This window comes from Macrotis lagotis, chromosome 4 (assembly GCF_037893015.1).
Source record: "Macrotis lagotis isolate mMagLag1 chromosome 4, bilby.v1.9.chrom.fasta, whole genome shotgun sequence".
Classification (NCBI taxonomy): domain Eukaryota; kingdom Metazoa; phylum Chordata; class Mammalia; order Peramelemorphia; family Peramelidae; genus Macrotis; species Macrotis lagotis.
The window spans coordinates 244,912,837-244,938,534 of record NC_133661.1 but is presented as its reverse complement, the minus strand read 5'-3'; the positions used below and the strand labels follow the sequence as shown (position 1 = coordinate 244,938,534).

The 25,698-nt window shown below is 34.8% G+C and overlaps 1 pseudogene; it reads right to left on the bottom strand.

The window, feature by feature from the left end:
• Window positions 1–1,985: 1,985 nt before the first annotated feature.
• LOC141522888 (importin subunit alpha-1 pseudogene) overlaps window positions 1,986–25,698 on the bottom strand; it is a 29,544-nt pseudogene continuing 5,831 nt past the window's right edge.

Here is a 25,698-nt window from a genome sequence, read left to right as displayed (position 1 = left end):
ATTATTATTATATTACAAACTGCAAGCATATTCTTGTCTTTGTATCAAGTTACTGAATTCATTTGAATAGATCACCCATTGAATTAGTGCATCAGTACATATGTTTGTACTGGTACTATAGATTGGTAATGTAGAATTACCAGGATTCAAAAATAAATAGCAAGAAGAGATTAGACTGGATTTCATTTTGGAAACTGTGTGGAAATTTCAGTGTTGCCCAAAACAGATTAAAAAAAAATCACTTCACCACTGTTATTCTCTTAGTGAAGTTAGCAATGTGGTGCCACTGCTATCTGAACAATTAGCATAAATTTTTTGGCCCTCCCTTTCTACTCAAGACATCTTCTGGCTTTTCAGATTTCCTTCTCTTTTTTCTTGATATTTTACAATACTACACACATATTTAAAACTTTGTAGAGTTTCTAAACTTCTTCTGTCTCATCTCCTGACCTTGTAGGTCATCTGTAACTCCTGCAAAATTCCCCCAAAATTTCCATTTAGTTTCTTATGCTGACTTTCAATATATCAAAACTGTGCTGGGTAATGTTGCAATGTGCAAGTAATAACTGCTTTGAAAAAGCCTGAAATCCCATATTCTTTAAAAAATGCAACTTATATGTGACTCAAGGGGCAATGAGAGATGCTTGTTTTTATAAACAGTATCATTTGACTAAGAATAACTGGCATACATGAAAATCTTGTCATACAATAATTCAACAGAGACTCATATGATTGAAAAGGTAGGTGTGCTAGCCATGTACTACAAGTAAGGGATAACACTTGATAACTTTGATACTATACCAGTCTTCGTGAAATATTAAAAGATCTATGGAAGATTTCCAACATGCTAGGGAGACTCTCATCGAAGAATTTATAGAATGATATGGACAAGAGTCCCAAAAGAGGAGCAATTAAAAATGGGTTTGACATTTGTACTAGTGGAGACAGTGCTTACAAAGTTGAGACTATCAATGCATTTTATAAATACAATATAAATACAATAAATACTAAAACTTCATGAGTTCAGTTATCATTTATTGGCCATTCAATCAGTCTTTCAGTCTGCATTTCAGGGGCAATGTTGAAAATGCTTAAGAGAACTAACTTTTACAGCATTCTCCACTAGTTCAGAACATGCATTTAAATGCAAACGATTGATATGCTAATTATACAATTTCTTATTTATTCATTAAACAAGTCCCCTCAGGACAGACTTAGATATTACTTTGGCCTATTTCTAAGTTGAAAGTAATGAAAATGTTTCTTCTCATAATATCTAATAATTATGACTTTTCAGTAGTTTAGACTGACCTCACATTTCCTTTGAATTATTGAGGTAAATTATAGTTTTATGTGACACAATCAGCCCAAATATTATTATCTTCACTATTATGACAATATGTCTTCCCTGTGCCTTGTAATACATTAAATAGTAGTACAATCTAACATTTGTGTTTTTCATTCATTAAAGTCATATCAAACTCTTTGTGATTACATTTGGAATTTTCTTGGCAAAAAATCTAGTCTTTTTTCATTCCCTTCTCCAAGTCATTTTCTAGTAAGAAAACTAAGGCAAAAATAGTTAAGTGATTTCCCAGGTCTACATAGATGCAGTATATGTCTGAGGTCAGATTTGAATTTGTATCTTTCTGACTTCAGGTCTATGGATCTTTCTGACTTCAGGTCTGTGGCTCTTTCCATTGTACCCTCTAATTGCCTCTAACATTTATACAGTCTTTTTTTTTTATTTTGGGTGGGATTAAGTTTTCAATTACAGGACAGTGTAAGACAGGAATTTCCACATTGAAATAAGAACCCTATTGAGGATAGAAGTTTCATTCAATATGTACAAAGTTCAAATTGTTTAAGTTTGCATTAGTGCTACATTAAAAATCACATTCAAATAAAGATCTAATTGGAGATAAGGAAAGACAAAATTATAGCAAGAACAAGGCATACGATACTTGGGAGTTTGCCTGCAAAATCTAAGAGTCAAAGATCCCAGGTGTACTGTCTTAAAGCTGGAAGACATAGCCATCAGAGGTAATTTTTGGCAAAATATTTTGATCTTATTCTGTAGAGAATTACTTTTCAATTAAGCTTGAAAGAAGCCTTATATACAATTTCATTTTCTTGGAACTGAAGTGCTTCTAGTCCTCCACATGCTTCAATTCAGATACACAGTTTTAAAGTTTCATTTAGTTTTTCAACAGCCAGAAAAATATTTGAAATGGCATTCAAAATAACAAGGACAATTTTGCTGTCTTTTGCAGATAAGAGGTTGATTAAGGGTTCCAGAATACCATTTTGGACAAGATATACAATCTGTTCAATTGTTCCACCACTTGTATAGTTTGTGACAGCCCACACAGCTTCTTTCTCGACTTAAAGACTCCCTTTGACAGAATTCCAAGTATGGAACTAGTACACAATTCACAACTTTCTGTATTTGGTCCTGATGGCCAGCTGTGATGTTTGACATGGTCCATGTAGCCTCCTTCTGCATATGGCTTTTGGGGTGAGTAAGCAGGATAGGAAAAACAGCAAGGGTTCCTGGATCTATTACAATCTACATTTGTTCATTTGTCCCAATGATAATGTTTCCTGCAGCCTAAAAGAAAGGAGTAACTTTTGGCAATTCACCAGATCCTAGACATTTCACTACCCTTGGAACAGCCTGCTTTCACAATTACTTCCATCTTATTATTTGCACCATCTGTGAGGTAGGAAATGGCCCAACAGGTGTCTGCCAGAAATTCTGGATCATCATGATGTAAAAGGCAAGCCTGAGGTAAGAAGAATTTGCTCAATGGCATCCATTGGGGGAGCAGAAAAGATTTGAAAATTGTCTAGATAAGATTTCTTAAATAATCACAAGCTAACGATGATATATCAGAAATTGCAGGTAGAGCTAAAAGAGAGTCTATTGATCTTACTTGATAACCAAGTCTATCTCGGTCTGTAATGTTTCCCAGAACCCAGATTACCTGTTCACTGATGTGAACCTTGGGTGAGGCCAACTGGGCAATGACAGTAGGTATAACCCTCCATCTATCATGACTTTGATTTGGTCTGGTATTTTAAATGCAGTGTTAGTAAGTGCCTAAAGAGGTTCTAACTAAATAGGATTATATTCTGTCCTACCCAATAAGCCTATGATTTTTGGAATCTTATCAACTTCAATTATTTGGTCTGTGGGATGTTGTTTTTCCTTGGAAACGAATTTCCTAGAAACTTCTGTAGCCTGAAGTTGAACTTACAGGTTATTACTGTTTATGCCTTTGACAGTTTCTTTAAATGATCAGTCCATAGCCTTGGTTATTTTGGTTTTCTTGCAGAGAAGTAGCATTATCAGGAAAAGTGTTGACATTTCTTCTTTAAGTATCTGATCATCTTTTCTCTGTTCTACTTTCATTTTAATATGCCTGTGCCCCATTTCTCTGCTTTCTTTACCTTTATTCTTAAACCTCTTAAGCTAGGCAACTGCTGAATTAGCATTTTCATTGGTGGACAGGGAAGAACATTGCTGCAGGGGAGTGGGCCTGTAGGGAAAGGGAGTGTGTCAGAATTATACAGTTCAAAAAATTCAAAAGTGCTTTACAGCAATGTTATAAGATCTTTTAACAATATTGTGAACTAGGTACTGATTATTATTGTCCCAGTTTAACAGATTAGAAAGGTTGAAAGAGGTTAAGCCTGTGTTTGCACAATGTCAGAGGTGAAATTCAAAGTCAAATCTTCTTGATTTCAAGTCTAGTACTTTATAATCCACCACACAATCTTTTCTATTTAATATTAAAAACGCAATGAATTAAAAACATAATTTTTTTGGTTATTGTTATTCATCTATACCATTTCTTTCAGTGGTTATATTTTTCTCTTAGACCATAATTTGTTCAGAATTAGGCACAATATAAATATAAATATAAAATATACGCACAATCCAAATGCTTCTACTTTAAGGCTAGGATAATCAAGAAACCTGAGAGTTAAGATGTCAGACCAAAACCATAGTCATTTATTTTCAAATTGCTTAAAATTATATTAAAGTTAAAAAAAAATTAGACTTTTGCTGAACTCTGAGAAAGAGATGAGGAGCACAGTGTTCTATCTATTATGTTTCTAACACCAGGTGGCTCAGTTGTCTTGAGAAAACATGGCATGCTATCCACAAAGAGGTTCTGAGGAAACTCTTCATTTTGAATCAGCTTGTCTCCCCTGTATCTTCAACCCTGGATATTGGGAGAAGTTGTTTCCTTATGATAAAAAAATCACTCATTCCATGAAAGAAGAGATTCTTTCTTTTTTTTGTTTTTTTGTTTTTATGTTTTTGCAAGGCAAATGGGGTTAAGTGGCTTGCCCAAGGCCACACAGCTAGGTAATTATTAAGTGTCTGAGGCCGGATTTGAACTCAGGTACTCCTGACTCCAGGGCCGGTGCTCTATCCACTGTGTCACCTAGCTGCCCCGAGAAGAGATTATTTCTATTTCATTCATGATGAATCTATTAGGACAGAAGGAGTTGAGTCTACATATTTTAGAATACTTAATAATTTGATAATATTGTTGATTTCTTATTGGTTTCACACTTGTGTTTTCATTTTCTTACTTGACAGCTGACTAAAGTGATAGCTCTCTGAATGTGATTACAGTTTACTATTTATATAGCACTTTTATATATTAAAACATTCTTTCAAAATAATTTACATCAGGGTGGCCACGTGAAGCACTATATAGAGCTCCTATCCTGAAGTCAGGAGGACCTGAGTTCACAATAATTTATATTAACCTTAAATGACATAGTATAACTTGTAATGTCTATAGTTTCATTTGATGTAGAATGGACAGCCTGAAAGTTGAGAAACACTTCTAAATTATAATGTAGAATGGGTGAAAATGTTGATGACAGTAGGAGAAGCATTATATTTCTTTTGTCAGTCAAATCAGTTAGATTAAAAGAACGTAGTTTTGGGAAAAGCAGTGACTGAGGAGTCAGGAGATATCAATTCTTTGTCAATAAGTAGTTCATCAAAATACAAATCTTCATGTTGTCTAGGTCCTTTTCTAGCTTTATATGTATGTTGTCCTACTTTTTCCTTCTCCATTATTCTAATGTGATTATAGCCACCATCATCTTCCTTTTCTTCGCCTTCATTATCCTTAATCGATTCTTCAAAGCAAACTCACAACTCAACAGTAATGACTAGAATATGGATACAAAGGTCTTTAATATGTAGACCTCTTTATCTTCTATCAATGCTGTATATATTACAAATTCTTTAAAACTTCATAACTTTTTGATCCACTTGAAAATACATGTGTACAAATAGAATGGTGTAGTGGCTAAACACTTTACCTTATAGTTAAGATGACTTGATTGCAAGTCCTGCTTCTGACCTAGACTGACTGTATTTCCAAGCATGTCATTTAACCACTTGGTACCTCAGGTCAATATAAGATAAAAAGTTCTAAAATAGTTGCTCTTCTTCCTTGGTAGAGACAGTTTCTTCTCTGAAATTTTTTATAACTAACATTCCCTGAGTTTGGATATACTGAAAATAAATGTATAAATTATGTATTTTAGAAGATAGTATAATCTATGATGTCTGTAGTTTCATTTCATGTAGAATGGATTCTCTGAAAGTTGAGGAACATTTCCAAATTGTAATGTAGAATGGATGAAAATGTTGATGAGAGTAGGAGAAGTGTTACATTTAAGGCAGTCAAATCTGTAAGATTAAAAGAGCACTAAAATACATCAGGAGAAGCTAATGGGCTAGACTGATCCTAGCTATGAACTTTTGGAATTTTGTCCCAGGAATGGGACATAACATCTCCTAGAAGCCTTTATGAGCAGATATTTTCTTTATAAACTTTCCAGTTTTATGCTTCACAGACATTTAACTAGGGATCCACAAAAATGTTTGTGCTGGAATATTGAAAGTTTAATTCAGTTGTGAATTATTAATTTTTGTCTCACTACTAAATCTCCATTTCTCACTTGTAAGAATTCAAGAGTCACTTGGCTGGCTACAAGACCCCATTTTGATGAACAAGTTTCATTTGAATAAGATGAATGTTCAATGCCTAGTTTTCTATATAGAAATGCAGAAGTCATTCTGCAGTAGCATTTTCAACCCCTCTCTGATGCAATCTAAGTAGCATATAATATGGAATAAATGTTATTTAGTTACCAAAAGAACACTGATAAATGCCTGGTTTTTAAGGTCAGACCCTGGAGAATGGAAACACACACAACTCTGGAAGAAATGAGCCTAGATTCAGTACTATGGAGAGAGATCCTTATGTTCCAGTAGAGTGCACTTTGGACAAAGCTTTAATTTACTGAGTAGCAAACTGAAATGAAATATTACAGTTTATTTTAAGCTTTCCATTTTTATTCTTTTTCAAATGATTGCTACCCACCTGTTTGAAAGGAGCCAGAAAAGAGTCTCTCTCTCTCTCTCTCTCTCTCTCTCTATTAACCAAAGTACCCAGGAATATTCCACATTTTGTTGATGATAGTATTTTATGTTTCCATGGAAGTTTCTCTCTTTGTGAACATTAATTAAATCACATAATTCCCAAAAGATCTTGGAATTATCATATCCCTCTACCAGCTGGAGGAAGAAAGGGAAAGATTAAAATTATTGAAAAGGCCAGATGTAGTCAGAGAACCTAGTTATCAGGTTCTCTCATTTTCTGTTTCCTGAAATATATCAGCATACTGATGTGAAGTTTAAATTTCACTTTCTTTATTCAGGTCCCTTCTCTTCAACCCCCTTTCAGTATCATCTACCCCTTCTGAGGAAGGGTATCTGATCAAAGGTGAGCCCCTACTTTGGCCAAGAATTTTGGAGCTGGAAGCATCCTAACCTTTGTATGGAATCATTTTAAAATTTTCATATATTGGATATATAGTGAGGGAACCATACAATCATCAGTCAAAGAAAGTAAATTTTTTCTTTAACAGCATGACAGAGAATTTTGTATTTTCTTTTTTCAGTGATTCCCTTTCATCTAATGTTATATTAGTGCATATGAATTGGGTAAATATGCATGGATGTGCTTTGACTCAAACCATTCTTCCTGCTTCATCATTCCCAAAGATGCTTTTTCTTCATTTGAATTATATAAACTCAACGCTGCATGTGAACTTGGTGAGCATCCATTTCAAGTCATTTGTGAAGCAGGAAAACCCATTATGACACATTCAGTATATACCTATAGATAGCCTCTGCTTAAATTAAATTTCCTTTTTCATTCTAAACTTGGTAATCATAAACAAATGCAAATATTTCAACATATAAAAGATAAAGCATGTTTGTATATGAATTTAAGAATTGTTTGATATTATTTTTTTAATTTTGGAAAGGTTTTATTTATTTTGTGTTTTACAATTTTTTCCCCAATCTCGCTTCCCTCCCCCCACCCCCCACAGGAGTCAGTTTGCTAGTCTTTACATCATTCCCATAGTATGCATTGATCTAAGTTGAATGTGATGATAGAGAAATCATAAACTTAAGGAAGAAACATATGGTATGAGATATAGCAGAATTACATAATAAGAGAACATTTTCTTTTTAAATTATAGGTAATTAGTCCTTGATCTCTGTTCAAACTCCACAGTCCTTTCTCAGGATACAGATGTCATTCTCTGTCACAGATACCCCCAGATTGTGCCTGATTGTTGCCCTATTGTTATGAGCAGGTCCATTGAAGTCGATCATCATCCTCATGTTGCTGTTAGGGTATACAGTGTTCTTCTGGTTTTGCTCATCTCGATCAATATCAGTTCATGCAAATCCTTCTAGGCTTCCCTGAATTCCCATCCTTCCTGATTTCTAATAGAACAATTGTGTTCCATCATATATATATATATATATATGTATATATATATATATATATATATATATATATATATATATATATATATATACACATACACACACACATACCACAATTTGTTTAGACATTCCTCTACTGATGGACATTCCCCCAGTTTTCATTTCTTTGCCACCACAAACAGAGCTGCTATGAACATTTTTGTACAGGTGATATTTTTACTCTTTTTCATAATCTCTTCAGGGTATAGACCCAATAGTGTTATTGCTGGATTAAAGGGTATGCGCATTTTTATTACCCTTTGGACATAGTTCCAGACTGCTCTCCAGAAAGGTTGGATGAGTTCTCAGCTCCACCAACAATATATTATTGTTCCAGATTTCCCATATCCCTTCCAACATTGATCATTTTTCTTTCTGGTCATATTGGCTAGTCTGAGAGGTGTGAGGTGGTACCTCAGAGATGTTTTAATTTGCATTTCTCTAATAATTACTGATTTAGAGCCATTTTTCATATGATTATAGATTGCTTTGATTTCCTCATATGTACATTGCCTTTACATATCCTTTGCCCACTTGTCTATTGGGGAATGGCTTGACTTCTTTTTTTAAAATTTGACCCAGTTCTCTGTATATTTTAGAAATGAGTTCTTTGTCAGAAACACTTGTCATAAAAATTGTTTTCCAATTTACTACATTTCTTTTGATCTTGGTTACAGTGGTTTTGTCTTTGCAAAAGCTTTTTACTTTTATGTAATCAAAATTATCTAGTTTATTTTTAATGGTGTTCTCCATCTCTTCCTTGGTCAAAAATTGCTTCCCTTTCCATAGATCTGACAGGTAAACTGTTCCTTGTTCTCCTAGTTTGCTTACAATATTGTTTTTTATGTCAAAATCCTGTATCCACTTTGATCTTATCTTGGTAAAGGGTTTGAGGTGTTGGTCTAATCCAAGTTTCTTTCATACTAACTTCTAATTTTCTCAACAATTTCTATCAAAGTGAGAGTTTTTATTCCAATAGCTGGACTCTTTGGGTTTATCAAACAGCAGATAACTATTATCATGTCCTGCTATTGCACCTAGTCTAGTGCACTGATCCACCACTCTATTTCTTACCCAATACCAGACAGTTTTGATGACTGATGCATTACAATATAGTATTAGATCTGGTAGGGCTAAGCCACCTTGGAGATTATAGACTTTTTATTTCTCCATATGAATTTACTTACAATTTTTCTAACTTGTTAATGTAATTTTATGGAATTTTGATTGGTAGGGCACTTAAACAAGTAGTTTAATTTTGGTAGAATTGTCATTTTTATTATATTTGCTAGGCCTGTCCATGAGCAGTTGATATTTGCCCCATTATTTAAGTCTGATTTTATTTGTGTGAGAAGTGTTTTGTAATTGTCTTCAAAAAGTTTCTGTGTCTGCCTTGACAGGTTGACTCCCAGGTATTTTATATATTGTCTGAGGTTACTTTGAATGGGATTTCTCTTTCTAGCTCTTTCTGCTGCATTTTGTTAGTCATATATAGAAATGTAGGGGATTTATGAGAGTTTCTTTTATATCCTGTGACTTTGCTAAAGTTATAAATTATTTCTAGTAGTTTTCTAGATGATCTCTAGATATACCATCATGCCATCTGCAAAGAGTGAGTTTTGTCTCTTCCTTCCCTATTCTAATTCCTTCAATTTCTTTTTCTTCTCTTATTACTGAAGCTAACATTTCTAATACGATATTGAATAGTAGTGATGATAGTGAGCATCCTTGTCTCACCCCTGATCTTATTGGAATGCCTCTAGTCTATCCCCATTGCAATATAATGCTTGTTGATGATTTCAGATAGATACTGTTTATTATTTTAAGGAACAGTCCATTCATTCCTATGCTCTCTAGTGTTTTTATTTTAGTAGAAATAGGTGCTGTATTTTGTCAAAAGCTTTTTCAGCATCTATTGATATAATCATATGATTTTGGATAGGTTTGTTATTGATATAATTAATTATAGTGACAATTTTCCTAATATTGAACCAACCCTGCATTCCTGGGATAAATCCTACTTGGTCATAATATATTATCCTAATGATAACTTGTTGTAGTCATTTTGCTAAGATTCCATTTAAATTTTTTGCATCTATATTTATCAAGGAAATAGGTCTATAATTTTCTTTTTCTGTTTTAAATCTTCTGGTTTAGGTATCAGCACCATATTGGTGTCATAGAAAGAGTTATGCAGGGTTCTATCTTCACCTATTTTTCCAAAGAGTTTATATGGAATTGGAACCAGTTGTTCTTTGAATGTTTGATAGAATTCACTTGTGAATCCATCTGGCCCCGGAGATTTTTTCTTAGGCAGTTCAATAATGGCATGTTGAATTTCTTTTTCTGAGATAGGGTTATTTTAGGTATTTAATTTCCTCTTCATTTAACCTGGGCAACTTATATTTTTGTAAATATTCATCCATTCCATTTAGATGATCAAATTTATTGGCATAGAGATGGGCAAAATAATTCTGAATTATTACTTTAATTTCCTCCTCATTGGTGGTGAGTTCACCTTTTTCATTTATGATACTAACAATTTTGTTTTTTTCTTTTTTTAATCATCTTGACCAGAGGTTTATGAATTTTATTGGCTTTTTCATAAGACCAGCTCTTGGTTTTATTTATTAGTTCAATAGTTTTCTTGCTTTTGATTTTATTAATTTCTCCTTAATTTTTAGAATTTCTAATTTGGGGGGGTTTAATTTGTTCTTTCTCTAATTTTTTTAGTTGCATATTTAGTTCATTGATTTCATTTTTTTCTCTAATTTATTCATATAAGTATTTAAAATTATAATATATCCCCTGAGAGCCGCTTTGAGTGTATCCTATAGGTTTTGGTATTTTGTTTCATTATTGTCATTATCTAGAATAAAATAATCAATTCTTTATATAATTTGTTGCTTGATCCACTCATTCTTTAAATGAGGTTATTCAATTTCCAATTAGTTTTGGTTCTGTATCTCCCTTGCCCAATATTGCATGTGATTTTTATTACATTATGATTTTAGAAATATGTATTCACTATTTCTGCCTTTCTGCAATTGATTATTAGGTTTTTATGCCCTAGTACATAGTCAATTTTTTGTAAGTGCCATGTACTGCAGAAAAGAAAGTATATTCCTTTCTATCCCCATTCAGTTTCCTCCATACGTCTATCATGTCTAGGTTTTCTAAACAATCTATTTACTTCCTTAACTTCCTTCTTATTTATTTTATAGTTGGATTTATCTAAATCTTAAGAGTGGGAGGTTGAGGCCTCCTACTATTAGAGTTCTGCTTTCTATGTCTTCCTGCAACTCCTTCAGCTTCTCCTCTTAGAATTCAGATGTTATATCATTCAGTGCATACATATTGTTTGTTTTTTAAAGGAAGCATTCATCTGTATTTACAATTCAACAAAGTAGCAACAATACCGTTCTGTTTTTTTGTTTCCTTCTATACTTTTTTTGCTTCTGTCCATTTAAAAATGTTTTATTAATACTATCTTTTTGAATTTAACATTATTGCCTAATCTCTCACCCCCATTATGCCACTTCAAAATAGAAGCCCTCTTTTGTAAGAAATATTTACAGTTGGCTAGTCTATGAATGTATATAGTTTTATCTGTCATGAGTGCATTATGTTTCTGTCAAGAGATGGGAAATGTGTTTCATCATCAGATGTTCAAAGTCACTATCTTTACTGCTTTCATCAATTCTGAGATCTTACAAAAGTGTTTTTATTCATATTATCATTGTTTTCATTACTCAGTTTGTTCTTTTTCTTGCTCATTTCAATTTGTATCATTTCATATATATATATGTCTCCCCAAGTTATTTATTCATCACAATTTTATTACTTTATTATTTCTATGCCCTAATTTATCCAGTCATTCTTCAAATGATGGACATTTATTTTGCTCCCATTTATTTGCTTTCATAAAACTATTGTAAATATTTTTGTTCATATGGATAATATTTCTCTGTTTTGAACTCCCTGGGATATAAATCTAATAATAGTATCACTAGGTAGTTTAGTGATTTTTTTTTTTTTGGATGTAATTGCAAGTTGTTTTCCAGAGTTGTTGAACAAATTCACAGCTCTACCAATGGTGCATTAGTGTTTCCTACAATCCATTCAGCAGTTGTTTTTTCTCTTTTATTCTTTGCCAGTCTAACAAATAAGAAGTTGAATTTCAGAGTTGTCTTAATTAGCATTTCCTCTAATTATTTGTGAATCCTAGAATTTTTTTCTATATGGTTTTTAAGAATTTGCATTTGTGCTTTGAGTACTGCCCATTCATATCTTTTTGACTATCTTTTGGGAAATGAATTATTAATTTTCATATATTTGTATCCATTTTTTCATATATATCTATATCTATTTAGATATATTTCTTTAATTAATTGTTTCCCTTCTAATTTAGGTAAGAATTCTTTCTCTATGAATAATTATTACAGATTTTTTCTTTTCTTTTTTATCAGGAATTCTTCTGTGAAATACTTTCTCATATTGAATTGAAATCTGTCTCTCTCTATCTCTTTTTTTTTACCCCTAGCCATTGTTAGCTATTTCTGATATATGGGGTCAAGAAAATAAATTCTTACTTTTCTTAAAAGTGACAGTCTTTCAAATGCTTATAGAAAACTATCATGTCTCCTCATTACTGTTTCTAAAATCTTCTCTTTTCCCAGATAGACTGATAGGTAGAAAGATAATTAAGTAGGTATATAGAGAAAACAATTATGAAACAGATCACTGGGGATCCCAACACAAGTAAGCATGTCTGTTTTTATATGCATGAAACTTATTTTTGAGTAGGAGTTCATAAAGTGAAGCTAGAATAGGGAGTTGGGTAGTAGTGGAGAAGAATGATGTGAAGATGGAGAAATCTGATTCTTGGAAATATGGAGAGAAATCACATAGGAGGTCTAGGAGAAACATTCCAGTTTCTTTCAAAGTATTTTTGAGTAACTTGCCATTTTGATCTTTTGTCTAGCTTATCAGCGCCCTCCCTGAAATGTAGTGCCCTAATTTATACATTAAGTGCTGATTATAATCTGACTTGACTAGAGTACACTAGTATGATAGGTCATTTTTATTTCAGACAATCTACTTTTAACTCCATAGATCAAATCTTTTTTTTTTTTTTTTTTTTTTTTTTTTAGATTTTTGCAAGGCAAACGGGGTTAAGTGGCTTGCCCAAGGCCACACAGCTAAGGTAATTATTAAGTGTCTTAGACTGGATTTGAACCCAGGTACTCCTGACTCCAGGGCCGGTGCTTTATCCACTACGCCACCTAACTGCCCCCATAGATCAAATTTTTACTCTTCCATGAAATCTTTCAAGATGACTTCAACCTATAGAGATCTTTTTCCTTTTAATTCAGAGTACCTCTCATTTGAGAAATTTTCTTGTACTATTGACGATATTATTATTATTTAGTTCTTATATTGCTATTTAACTTTTCTTGTGATATCTGGTTTCATCAACTAGATGGTAAGATCTTTGAGGATTGGGGTGTATTGAATTACACCTTTTTTTGTCCTTGACTTGACAGAGGATGGTACTCTATACATGGTACATCTTTAAGAAATATTCATTGACTGATTGAAGATAGCACTTTATGTCATCTTTCAACCTATTGCAAGATGTGTCCCAAGATGCTTTGCTGTTTCTTGAAGAGGATAAGAAAGACTAGTGAAGTGTGGATGAAGCCTGTCTGAAAGGTTGGGTGTTGATTGACTGATTAGCTTCTCAGCATAGAAAATGTTCCTTTCTTAAATCATTACAGATGTTCAGTTTGCCTTTTCAGAGCATGTTTTTGAGAGAAGCCGAGACTTTTTTTAGTTTTTCACAGTAGGAAGGCCCTTATTAATACAAAAGGTATTTTAGACAAGTAACATCCCATCACCTCATTCTTATACATGACAGGCAACATGGCAGTGTGATTAGGTTTCTGCAGGTGGAATCAGGAAGACCCATGTTCAAATCCTGCTTTAGATACTTTATTGACATATAACCCTAGGCAAATCATTTGCTTTTTTTTGGCCTATTTTTCTTATCTATAAAATGAGGAAAATGTTTTTGTAACCTTAAAGAGAGTTGCTGTGGATATTTTAGAACCTATAAGGTTTTTTCCTTTTTCCTTAATCATCTTTGGAAATAGAATTAGTAGTGATATGATTAGGCTAAAAAGAATAGACAGTTTAGGTTTGATGGATTCTGAGGTCACTTCTAGCTCTAAATCTATGACCTGAGCTCTTTAGAAACCTAATGTACAGCTCAGTGATATCATTTGCTTAGATTCAGAAGATTTAAATATTGTATCCAATATTTACTATATATGTGTGACCATAGGTACATCAAAAACCTTCTCAGCTTGAGATTCCACTTCTATAAAATGAGAATGATAATACTTCAGTTAATGACTTCAAGGGTTTCTTTTAAGAACATTGCTTGGTAAACTGCATAATTACCTCCTAAATCCGAGTGATTATTATCACTAATGTAATGATTATTATCTGTAGATAACCTTGAAAAAACCAGGGTCATATTCTTTCTCTTACTTATGGATTGAAAAGTTAATCATTCAACAACAAGTCTTTATTAAGTGATTACTTTGATAAGCACTGTAGATGCAAAGAAAGACAAAAAAAAGCCCCTATATTTAAGGAGTTCAGTCTGTCAATAATTATATTAAATACATGCTATGTGCTGAATATTGGGAATACAAAGAAAGAAAATGGCTGTTGAGGAAATCACAGTCCAATAGAAATAGCTAGGTAAGTACAAAATCTATCAAGAATTGTTCAAACACAATCACAGAGGGTGGGGAATAAACATTTATCAAGTACCAGCTTTAGGGGCAGCTTGGTGGCAATGTGGATATCAGTACTCAGACAGAGTCAGGAAGACTCATTTTCCTGAGTTCATATATAGAATCAGAAACATTTGCTAGGTGTGTGACTCTGAGCACACTTAACCTTGTTTGCCTCAGTTTCCTCTTCTATAAAATGAACTGGAGAAGGAAATGTCAAACTACTCTAGTATCTTTGCTTGAATGTCTTGGAGGGTCAGACCTAATCGAAAGATCTTGAAGAGTCAGATCTGAATGAAAAACAACTGAATAGCAAAATTCTTCTATGTTATTAGGCAAGTGCTTAATGCTGCACAACTTTTATCTTATTTGATCCTAACAATCCTGTGGTGGGGTAGGTGATACTATTACCCCCATTTTATAAATGAGAAATTGAGACAGTTAAAGAGCCTGTCCAGTGTCACACAAACTGTGAATATCTGAGGGATGGTTTGAACTCAGATCTTCCTGACTCCCACCCTCTATTCACAGCATAATCTGACTTCCTAGCAGCTGGGAAGACTGAGAAAGGACTCCTGCAGAAAGTGGGAGCTCAGCTCATATATTCCAGGAGGGTTTCACCATATTGTTGGTTTGATAGCATCCCATCATTTCTCCCTAAATCCAGTTTTTGAAATTTGCATTTGTGTTGTTCTTTCTCTGATCATGAAAAGGAAAAGCCCTTGCCAGTGTGTTTGAATTCTTGCCCTAGGAATGCGAAAGTTCACATTATATAAAGATGGGAAAATTTGGGCTGTGAGGGGAATAGGTCTTTCATGTGTTCCAAAATTATAGTTTCCATGGTATTCCTTCCTTGTGCAGATAATTTCTCTTTATAATTTTTTTTTTTAGGTTTCTGCAAGGCAAATGGCGTTAAGTGGCTTGCCCAAGGCCACACAGCTAGGTAATTATTAAGTGTCTGAGACTGGATTTGAACCCAGGTACTCCTGCCTCCAGGGCGGGTGCTTTGTCCACTGCGCCACCTAGCCTCCCCCTTTATAATTTTCTCTGGAAAACAAAATTCACATCTTCACAACACTTTCAAATTTGTATATCATTTAACATGTGAGCCATGGTTCCCTTTTATCCTGAATATGGAGGTGATTATTATACTGTAATATTGTGATCTGTGTCAATTTACCTGGCAAATCATACTACATTCTGAAATACATTTTAGGGACATTATAATTACATTTAGTCTAACCAATAATGGTTAGTATTTATGTAGTGGTTTAAGGGTTGCAAAGCACATTTCAAATTTTATCTTATTTTATTCTCATAATAACCCTGGGAGGTGAGGACCATTATTTTTAATTGTCCCCCTTTTTATATATGAGGAAACTGAGGCAGACAACTTTTATGTGAGTTGCCTGAAACTAGATTTGAAGTCAGTTCTTTCCAATTCTAGGTCACATTGTATTTCTAAATTTGTTATTCAGTCATTTTTCAGTCTTGTCTTTGTGAACCCATTTAGGGTTTTTTTGACAAAGATACCAGAATGATTTGCCATTTCTTTCTCCAGCTCATTTTATAAATGAAACATTGAGACTAACTGGATTAAATGATATGTTAATAGTCACATAGCTGGTATGTGTCTGAGGTCACATTTAAACTTATGATTATAAGTATTCCTGCTTCCAGGCCTGGTCCCTCTATCCACTGGACCTCCTGGTTGCTCTTCTATCCATTTTACCATCTAGTTGCCTAAACCAAAATAGATTGTTTTGAAAGAGAAGTAGCCAGAATGTAGAAAGAGTCTGTCATCTGTTGAAGCAACTGGGCATGTTTAACCTGAAGACAAAAAGCTTTAGGCAGAGGTAGGAATGTTGTCTTTAAGTATTTGACTAGTTGTCATGTCAAGAAGGATCAGGCTTGGTCCCAATGTGTAGGACTAAGAACAATAGCTTGAAGTTTCGACAGGCAGCTATAGGCTTGATGTAAGGATTAATTTCATCTCAATTAGACCTTTACAGACATGAAATGAGCTTCCTCAAGAAGTAATAGGCTGGGGGCAGCTAGGTGGCGCAGTGGATAAAGCACCGGCCCTGGAGTCAGGAGGATCTGGGTTCAAATCCGGTCTCAGACACTTAATAATTACCTAGCTGTGTGGCCTTGGGCAAGCCACTTAACCCCATTTGCCTTGCAAAAACCAAAAAAAGAAAAAGAAAAAAAAGAAGTAATAGGCTTTCTCTCCTGGAATTTTTCAATGGAAAGGTGAATGACTACTTGTCAGGAGTTTGGAATGATAATTCAGCTGAATTCAAGTACCATGTGGAATTATTTAGCAGAATACACTGTCAACCATGACAGATTACAAGACCAAAACCCAAAAGAAAAAGCCTTCAATGAATCCTATCTTAATGGGTGAAGTATGATTGAAGGAAGTGCTATGATTGAAGGAAGGAATAGTGCTTGGTTGAATTGGGTAAATATATTGGAGGAGGAAATGGAATGTCAATTTTAAAGTATAATTTTTTTTGTAAGAATAGTGAAAAATTGATAAGGACCTGGACTGTGTGCAGAGCAATTAGACTTGTGGGGTTTTTTGTGCCTTCTCTCCAACTTCTAGCCTTAGACATTAGAGTCCCAAGTAGATTTCATTCAACTGATATTTCCAATTGTTATTTGTTGTTCATATGTGACATTATTAAGTGTATTGGATTGGAGGCAATGACTTATTAAGAAAGGAGCATGTCTTTATTAGAACACTTGGAACATTTAGGAATCCTTTGATGGCACAGTCATTGTTGCTGGCTTTTTTGTCGTACACCAAAATTCTTGGATATTTTATTACTGAGAATTTGAGAAATTTCAGTTTGATTGGGATCATACTTTTAATTTTTTTCTCTTAAAATTGTTTTCCATGTGATGATGTTGATTTCAAGAAGAAACTGGGGCCTTGCTATATGACCTTTTTATAAACTGGATCTTGGCATAATACAATTCCATCTTGAATTCTTTACAACGGAGATTGGTTACTGGTTAAGAGTGTTATATAGTAGTGCTTTCCCTGGCCTGAATCTCAAGGGAATCATGAAGTTTGTGAATAATGTAACAAAAGTGATGCTTGAATAAACATATTGGAATGTATATATTCAATTGAATATTTTCCTTTCTAAAAGTAGTCACCTTGGCAGACTATACACTTATTCTAGTTATATGGAAGTACAGGAAACATTTTTGAGAGCTTCATTTTCCCCAAGAGTTGGGTATTTCCTTAAAAGTGTTCAGTGTCTAACGCCAGGTGGACTCTGCTGTTGCCATGGAGAACAATGAGGGTGAGGGCGATAGTTATCAGGCGTATTCTCTCTCTTTCCAGCTAAAGGACCTTCAGAAGAAACTGGAGGGTGGAAGCTGGCTAAAAATGTCTGGGAGTAACCAGGCAAAGGCACCCACAGACCAAATGGCTGCTGCAAAATTGAGTTAACTCTTTGTGTAGTTGGATCCTCTGTTTTTTTCTCCCCAGTAGCAGGTTATTATCATCTGTTCTCTGGTCTCCACCTCTTCACAGCTCCTTCTGAGACTTCGTTCTTATACCTAGCTTTGACTTGGCTTCTCTTATAGCCTTTTAGTTTATTCAATTTATCCAGCTCTTGATTCTGGTTTGTTCACAAAGAGATGTTGATCATGATCTCTGCAATCTGACTCTGTTTTGGTACTCCCTTCCTTCCAATTACCTAGCACTTATTTTCTCTCCTTCCTGCTTTTCCCTTCTATTGATAATAGAAAGAAAAGACAGGAAAAATCCTTAAGAAACATGCCCAGAAAAACCAATTTCCACATTATCTCTGTTTAAAAATGCATATCTTATTCTTCATCTTGTTTACTTCACCTCTCTGCTTTGAAGGAGATACATAACTAGACTTATCATTTGACCTCTGCTTTCAAAGGTCTTAGGTAGAACCAATTTTCTTTGCTGCTGCTCCTTTTTTCCAAGGGTAGTTGTCTCAGTATACAGTAAATCTCCACCTTCACTTAATGACCTTAAGAATGGAACTCTGCCCCTGCTCAGGGGGTAGGTGAGGAAGAGTACATAGTATATATTGTTTTGAATATCTTTAGTAGTAATGGACCTGTTTCCTATGAGAGTGAATTTACAAAATGCATTGGTAGGATCCCTTTTATCTCTAAAATCTATGATCCTGTAGTTATTGATGACATTTTTGCATAGGGATATTTTTTTTGAATGGGTCTCATGTGGCTAGAGTATTGGCAAATGTTAATTGATTCTCCTTAGAGGTATTATGGAGAGTTGTATAGAGGTGTTGAAGCACTGGAACATACATGCATTTGACACTTTATTATTGCTTTGTAGTCATTTATTTATCTCATCATTAATTTGTTTAGTTGTTTTTTATTCATGTCTCATTTTGTGACCCATTTTGGGATTTTCTTGGCAATGATGCTGGAGTAGTTTGCCATTTCCTTCTGCAGCTCACTTTCTTAGTTCTTTTTTTTTTTTTTGCAAGGCAAATGGGGTTAAGTGGCTTGCCCAAGGCCACACAGCTAGGTAATTATTAAGTGTCTGAGACCAGATTTGAACCCAAGTACTCTTTACTCCAGGGCCGGTGCTTTATCCACTGAGCCACCCTGCAGCTCACTTTCTAATGCGAAAACTGAGCCAAATAGGACCACACCCAGATTTACACAGCTAGTAAGTGAGATCAAATCTGAACTCATGTCATCCTTATTCCAGGGCTAGCACTTTTTCCACCAAATTATTTAGCTACCCTCACCATTATTTAAGCATTCATTAACCAAATGATCATATATTGGGCATCACCTTTGCATCTGAGCTTACCTGACTTCTTTCAATACTCTGCTGAAACCAAGACTCTTCTTTCTGAGATTACATTTCATCCATATATATCAAAATGCACATATTTATTCTATGTTGCCTCCCCTATACGAATGAAATGATAGATCTGAACTGAGTGCCTGAGATATTAGAAAATGAATTCTTTGATTGTAAAGACAATTTTTTCACTTTCTTTGTATACCCTAGAAATTTGTTTAATATCCGGTCCATGGTACTTTAGAAATGCTTGTTGACTAAGTATAAAAGAAGGCAATTTGATTAGCCAAACTCCAAGGCCCTTCCTAGCTCTCAGACTAAACTTTATTAAAGGAAATGACTCGAGGTCTACCTGGGCCTCAAGGTATGAGAGAGAGAGAGAGAGAGAGACAGAGAGAGACAGAGAGACAGAGAGACAGAGAGAGACAGAAATAGAGTGTGTCTGTGTGTATTTGTCTATATGTCTTTGTGTGTGGTAGTCTGTAAAGACTTAGCTACTTCTTTGAGACACCATAATTTTTGGGAGGGTTTTGCAAATACAGTAGATAATGAATCCTTGGCTTTAGGTCTATCAACATTATTTTCCCTTTTACTATTTCTTTTGTTTTTGGAAGGCAAATGGGGTTAAGTGGCTTGCCCAAGGCCACACAGCTAGGTAATTATTAAATGTCTGAGACCGGATTTGAACCCAGGTACTCCTGACTCCAGGGCCGGTGCTTTATCCACTGTACCACCTAGCCACCCCCCTTTTACTATTTCGATAGCTGTGTTGCAATATAATTGCTTTCCTTGGTGCCCTATGTAGCTTACTAAGATTTCAGGTTAGAAAATATCTGCTCGGGGCAGCTAGGTGGCACAGTGGATGGAGCACTAGCCTTGGAGTCAGGACCTGAGTTCAAATCCGACCTCAGACACTTAATAATTACCTAGCTGTGTGGCCTTGGGCAAGCCACTTAACCCCATTGCCTTGAAAAATCCCCATCCCCCAAAAAGAAAGAAAATATCTGCTCATGTGCATTGATGGAGGGGATTTTCTCACTGGGAGTTCTCTCTTCAAGGGGTGCCAGAAACATTGGATACATGCAGCCCACATTTCCTAGTGCTACCTGAAGCAGATTAAAATGTAATTGGAAAATATTTAACAAAACAAATGGAAATAGAAAAAAGCCTAGATAATATTACATTTTCTACGTATGTCAATATATTGCCCACAGGGATCCTTCTGTATGGATTAGTGGCTCCATTTCTATTTGAGTTCAACACCACTTCTCTATACCAATGAAATGACAGGTCTGAACTGAGTGCCTGAGAGGACTCCCCAGTGTTAACAGTTCATATGTGGGAAAGATTGCTTTCAGTTGGAGCAATTAGGGAATGTTTCATGTACAAAATGGGATTTTGAGCTGCATTTTCAAGGATAAGGGGATTCCATGTTTCGGGTCAATGTGTGTAAAAGCATGGAGAACAGAAAGGTCTGGATATTTTGGGGGAGCAGTATAGTTGGAGTGTAGAATGTACAAAAGGAACAGTCTAAGTTCAGACAGGAAGTTACAAAGTCTTCCTGACTCCAAACTATTCACTGAGTCCCTTAGCTGTTGATATTTTTAAAAGAATCTCTGCTTATCTCTGCTACTTCTTAGATTTGTTATGTTGGCAATGTCATTTTATCTTTCTGAATTTCAGTTTCATCATTTATGAAATAAAGGGCTTGAAATAGGTGATTCTTGAGATCCCTTGCTATTCTAAATCTATTATTTGATTTTTTTGGAAATGGCTGAAAGTCATTTGGTACCGGAGTTGCTCAATAGTTTGGGGAACTACTTCTTTCATTCAAAGGAAAGCCATGGCATAATGAAGTAATAAGACTCTCTGTACTCATTGGAGGAGGACATGCCACTTCATGTGAATGATTCCTCAGACTCAACCATTTGGAGCTTTTTGTATATTTCTATGACTTGTCAGACTACTGTATCCCCAGGCTGGGTCCTTGTATAAAGAAATAATTGAATGATAATCACTCAAATTAGGATTCTTGCTTTCTATTGGTCTGTTTCTATAGCACTGTTTGTGTTGGATCAGGTTTCTGTGGTACAGAAAATCCTCACACACTCATATTTAATCTCATGTTGACTGCTCTGTGCAGTATATATTTGTTTCCTGGTTGATGAGCAGTCTAGTCAGTGCTGTTTCACCATATGGCTCAGTGGTCCAGTGTTTGAGACTTTTCTAAAACTTTTGGGGTTGAACTGGCCTATTTTTTCATGCATCCTAATCAACGGCCAGTATAATTTGTGCATATGTAATATTCCTTTGTTCAACTTTGATATCTAGTGACTTGATTCATACAGTTGAGCTGCTAGACTCTTCCATTGGTTTTTCCCAGGTCATTCATCAACTTATTCTAAAGGCAATTTCCAAAGCAGAATGCTTTGGATAAAAACATATTTGGAATAAGTACAAAGCCACTTTATGGGATATTTTCAAATAAGTAATATTTATTTGCATGTATAGAATATGAGAAATATATATTTTTTTTACTTTTGCCAGGTAATAAGGTTAAGAGACTTGTTCAAGGCCACACAGCTAGGTAATTGTTTTTTGTTTTGTTTTGTTTTTTTTTGAAAGGCAAATGAGGTTAAGTGGCTTGCCCAAGGCCACACAACTAGGTAATTATTAAGTGTCTGAGATCTGATTTGAACCCAGGTACTCCTGACTCCAGGGCCGGTGCTTTAACCACTGTACCACCTAGCCACCCCATATGTTATTTTTTTGTTTTTTGCTTTGTTTACACAGCTAGGTAATTGTTAAATGACTGAGGCTAGATTTGAACTGGGGCCTTTCTGACTGGGCAGATGCTCTATCCACTTCATTTAGCTGCCTCTGATGTGTTTTTGTTTGTTTTTTGTTTTGTGATATGTTTTTTAAACTTAACTTTAGGCAAAACTAACCAGCACATCAGTTGAAACCAAAATAATATGCAGTGTTACAAGCCCAGCATCCCCTACCTCTATAATAAAGGTGTGAGATAAACTTCTTTTTCTTTCTTCCTTGGGTCCAAGGTTTGTTGTTTGGTCATTTTTCTAATTTACATTGTAGTTATAGTTTATTTATTGTTTTCCTCATTCTATTTATTTCACTTCTGTATCATTTTATTTAAATCTTACTATGCTTCTCTTGAGTTCATACTTGTTTCTTATCACACAACAATATTCTATTATATTTAGGTACCACAATTGGTCTTGGCATTTCCTGATGGATGTTTCTAGGTCTTTGCCACCACAAAAATTATTTCTATGAAAATTTCATGTAATTATGAGGTTAGTTTCATTTTACAAAATCTTCTACATCTTCAAAAGGAAGATGATTTCATTCTGAAAAGACTGAGAAATATATTCTTCCTTTATTAAGGAAGACTTAGATTGTATTAGAAAGAGTTGCATATAGCACAGGCCCTCATTTCTTAGGAAACATTTTGGCTTCTATTGCATGGGGCTGGCACTCTTGTTGTCAGTGTATTTACTTTGGGAGTGTTAACTATTTGTCTGGAGTTGCTTGATGTTCTTGTATCCTGGGGTTGTCAAAGGAATAGGGCAAGGGGGGTGAGATTTGAAATAGTACCAATTAAACACATTAGCATTTATCCATTTGAAAATGACCAATTACCACACATTAATTAATATGCATTAATAATTAAATGCAATCAGAATAGTTTTTTTTTTGTTTTTTACAGAGGACAGAATCTATCAATTAGGGACCCCATCATTCAGTTTGGCGGTCCCTGCTTGCCATCTAGATCTACTTTACTGCTGATTGTTCTTTTAGTGGCTTCCTAGGGTCATTTGTTGAGACCCTGACAAGTCAGACAGGGACTTATTAATTAAAGAAGCATTGGCAGTTCTCTCCTTAGCTCCACATCATGATTTAACTCTAGGAAATAATAGCCCTGTTTCTGCTCTTTTCTATAAAACCTCTTTTTATTTCTAGTCAATGCAGATGATGATTTGAGGAGACTAAAAAATGGAAGCAAAATTAGTCTAAAATTCTGTGTTTTTGGATTAAGAACATGTACTATTCTATGGTGACTTGGTCTCTGGACTCAGAAGGTTCTGGATATCTTGGGATCAGAACTCTGAAGGGGAGAACTCTGGTTGTTGAGCAACTAACTGTGGGAAAAGATGGAAGGGGAAGGGAAGTGGGGAGAATGGAGTCTGATAAGAACAAGGTTTTCCATGCCTTCTCCTTCTCCCCTTAAACAGGGGTTAGGCCCACATCTCCTTGCTTCCACCTATGTTAGTTAGGACCATGCCTTCCCCTTCAGTGTGGATTACTTTTCCTTACTATGCAATAATACTTTTCTTGGGAATTGGGTGCTCCATGAGTCGAGAGAACTTATAAGTTATCTAACTGTATAAAAATATCCCTCTCACCTAGATTCCAAGTCCCTCATACTTGTTGGCTGCCTGAAGATGACTGGAATCATTTCACCTTGCCATCCTGGACAAATATTTTGCCATGTAGAAATGAGTGAGGGGTCATGGTACTTTATTCTTGTTGTATATCCTTGATAGGGATTTATGTGGCTTAGTAAACTTCTTTTTAAAAACTATTAATTGATTTATGAGTTTAGAACTAATGGGATACTGGGAACACTCCTCTTCCTCCCCCAGCAATGGGGAACCTTACTTTAGGGGATGAGAAAGGGATATAATTGCAGCTCTCTCCTTTCTGAGGTACCATGCCCATTTAGCATGTTTTGGCTTGTTAGATTCTATGTGAGGTTGTGCCTGTTTTATCTCTGAAAGATGTGGATGGGATTGCTACAGAAATGTCCATGTCAGTATAACATAGGACAAGGACCTAGACACTGCATCTTTCTGTCACCTTTCCTTGGGTGACACTAATGCTTTGAATTTGTCTGTTTTATAAGCCCCAGAGTGCACTCAGGATCATTAGAATTGTCCTGATATAGCATATAAAGTAAGGGGTATAGTGACACATTTACTGTATTTTCTATAACAGTAACCTCCCTCCCCCACACCTACACCATCATCTAGGGGAAGAAGAGGGGAGTGGAAGAATAAGGGAATGTTAACCTGGATGATGTACAGCAGTGACTCTATCTTCAGATTCTATGATAGCCATGAAGGACTAACTGGAGTCAACCATTTGGCCTTTGGTCTAACTCTGGCCAATGCAATATAATTGCTTCTATGAATGTAAGAAAAACATGAGATGACATAGGCTTACATGTGATTCCCTAACTGGCACTTCTGATGATTAGAAATACATGGAGTATAGTGTGGTGATCTTTCCTGTTCTTACATCTCAGCAGGATATGTCAAAATTGATCAGAAATAGTAATATCATATTTCCTGGAAATATTTTCCTGCATGTGACATTTAATGAGGACAAATCATAATTAGTGTACAAACTATTTTATTGTATGCTAATACTGTACCATAACAAAACTGAAAATAGATCATACCAAGGACACAAGATTTAGGCAAGACTTTCATACTGCTTCTTGTCAAAGGTATCTTCAGCTCCTAGTTCAGCCATAATGAATTATAAATAATTGTAGGGCAGTTATTAGAAATAACATCCTGAATCTGTTCTGGATTGCAAAATAGTTGAAATGAAGTGCTGATTTCAATGTGGAAGGGAAAAGATGAAGAACTTGATGGGTCTGCAAACCTATATTGAACAGAAACTTAAGAATTGGATTGCAACAATTATGGATTAGTATTAGTGCATTGCAAATCAATATAGAGCAATGACTAAAAATCCATCACTTCCAATTCTACACAGGAAAGTATCAGTAGAAGATGAAGAATTATTTACATCTGAAAGGAAAAATTGAAGAATGTGAAAGTCTGCACTCAACAGAAACTCCAGAAATTATCTCTAATAGTTATAGTCTTATATGAAGAAAAGCATTTATTAAAAGAAATACTGATATTTCAAACAATTTTAAAAAAGAGATAGATATACATAGAATACAAATTAGAAAAGCAATTTTTTTAGTTCATTGATAGGAAGACAATTGAACAATTCTTAACAAAACAGTAAAGTATAGTATATTCACCAATGCTGGAATTTTTTGTAATCACTTCCTATGTATAACAGTAGTACTTAAAAATACTTTGATTTTCTCTCAGAAAACTATAGCCAGA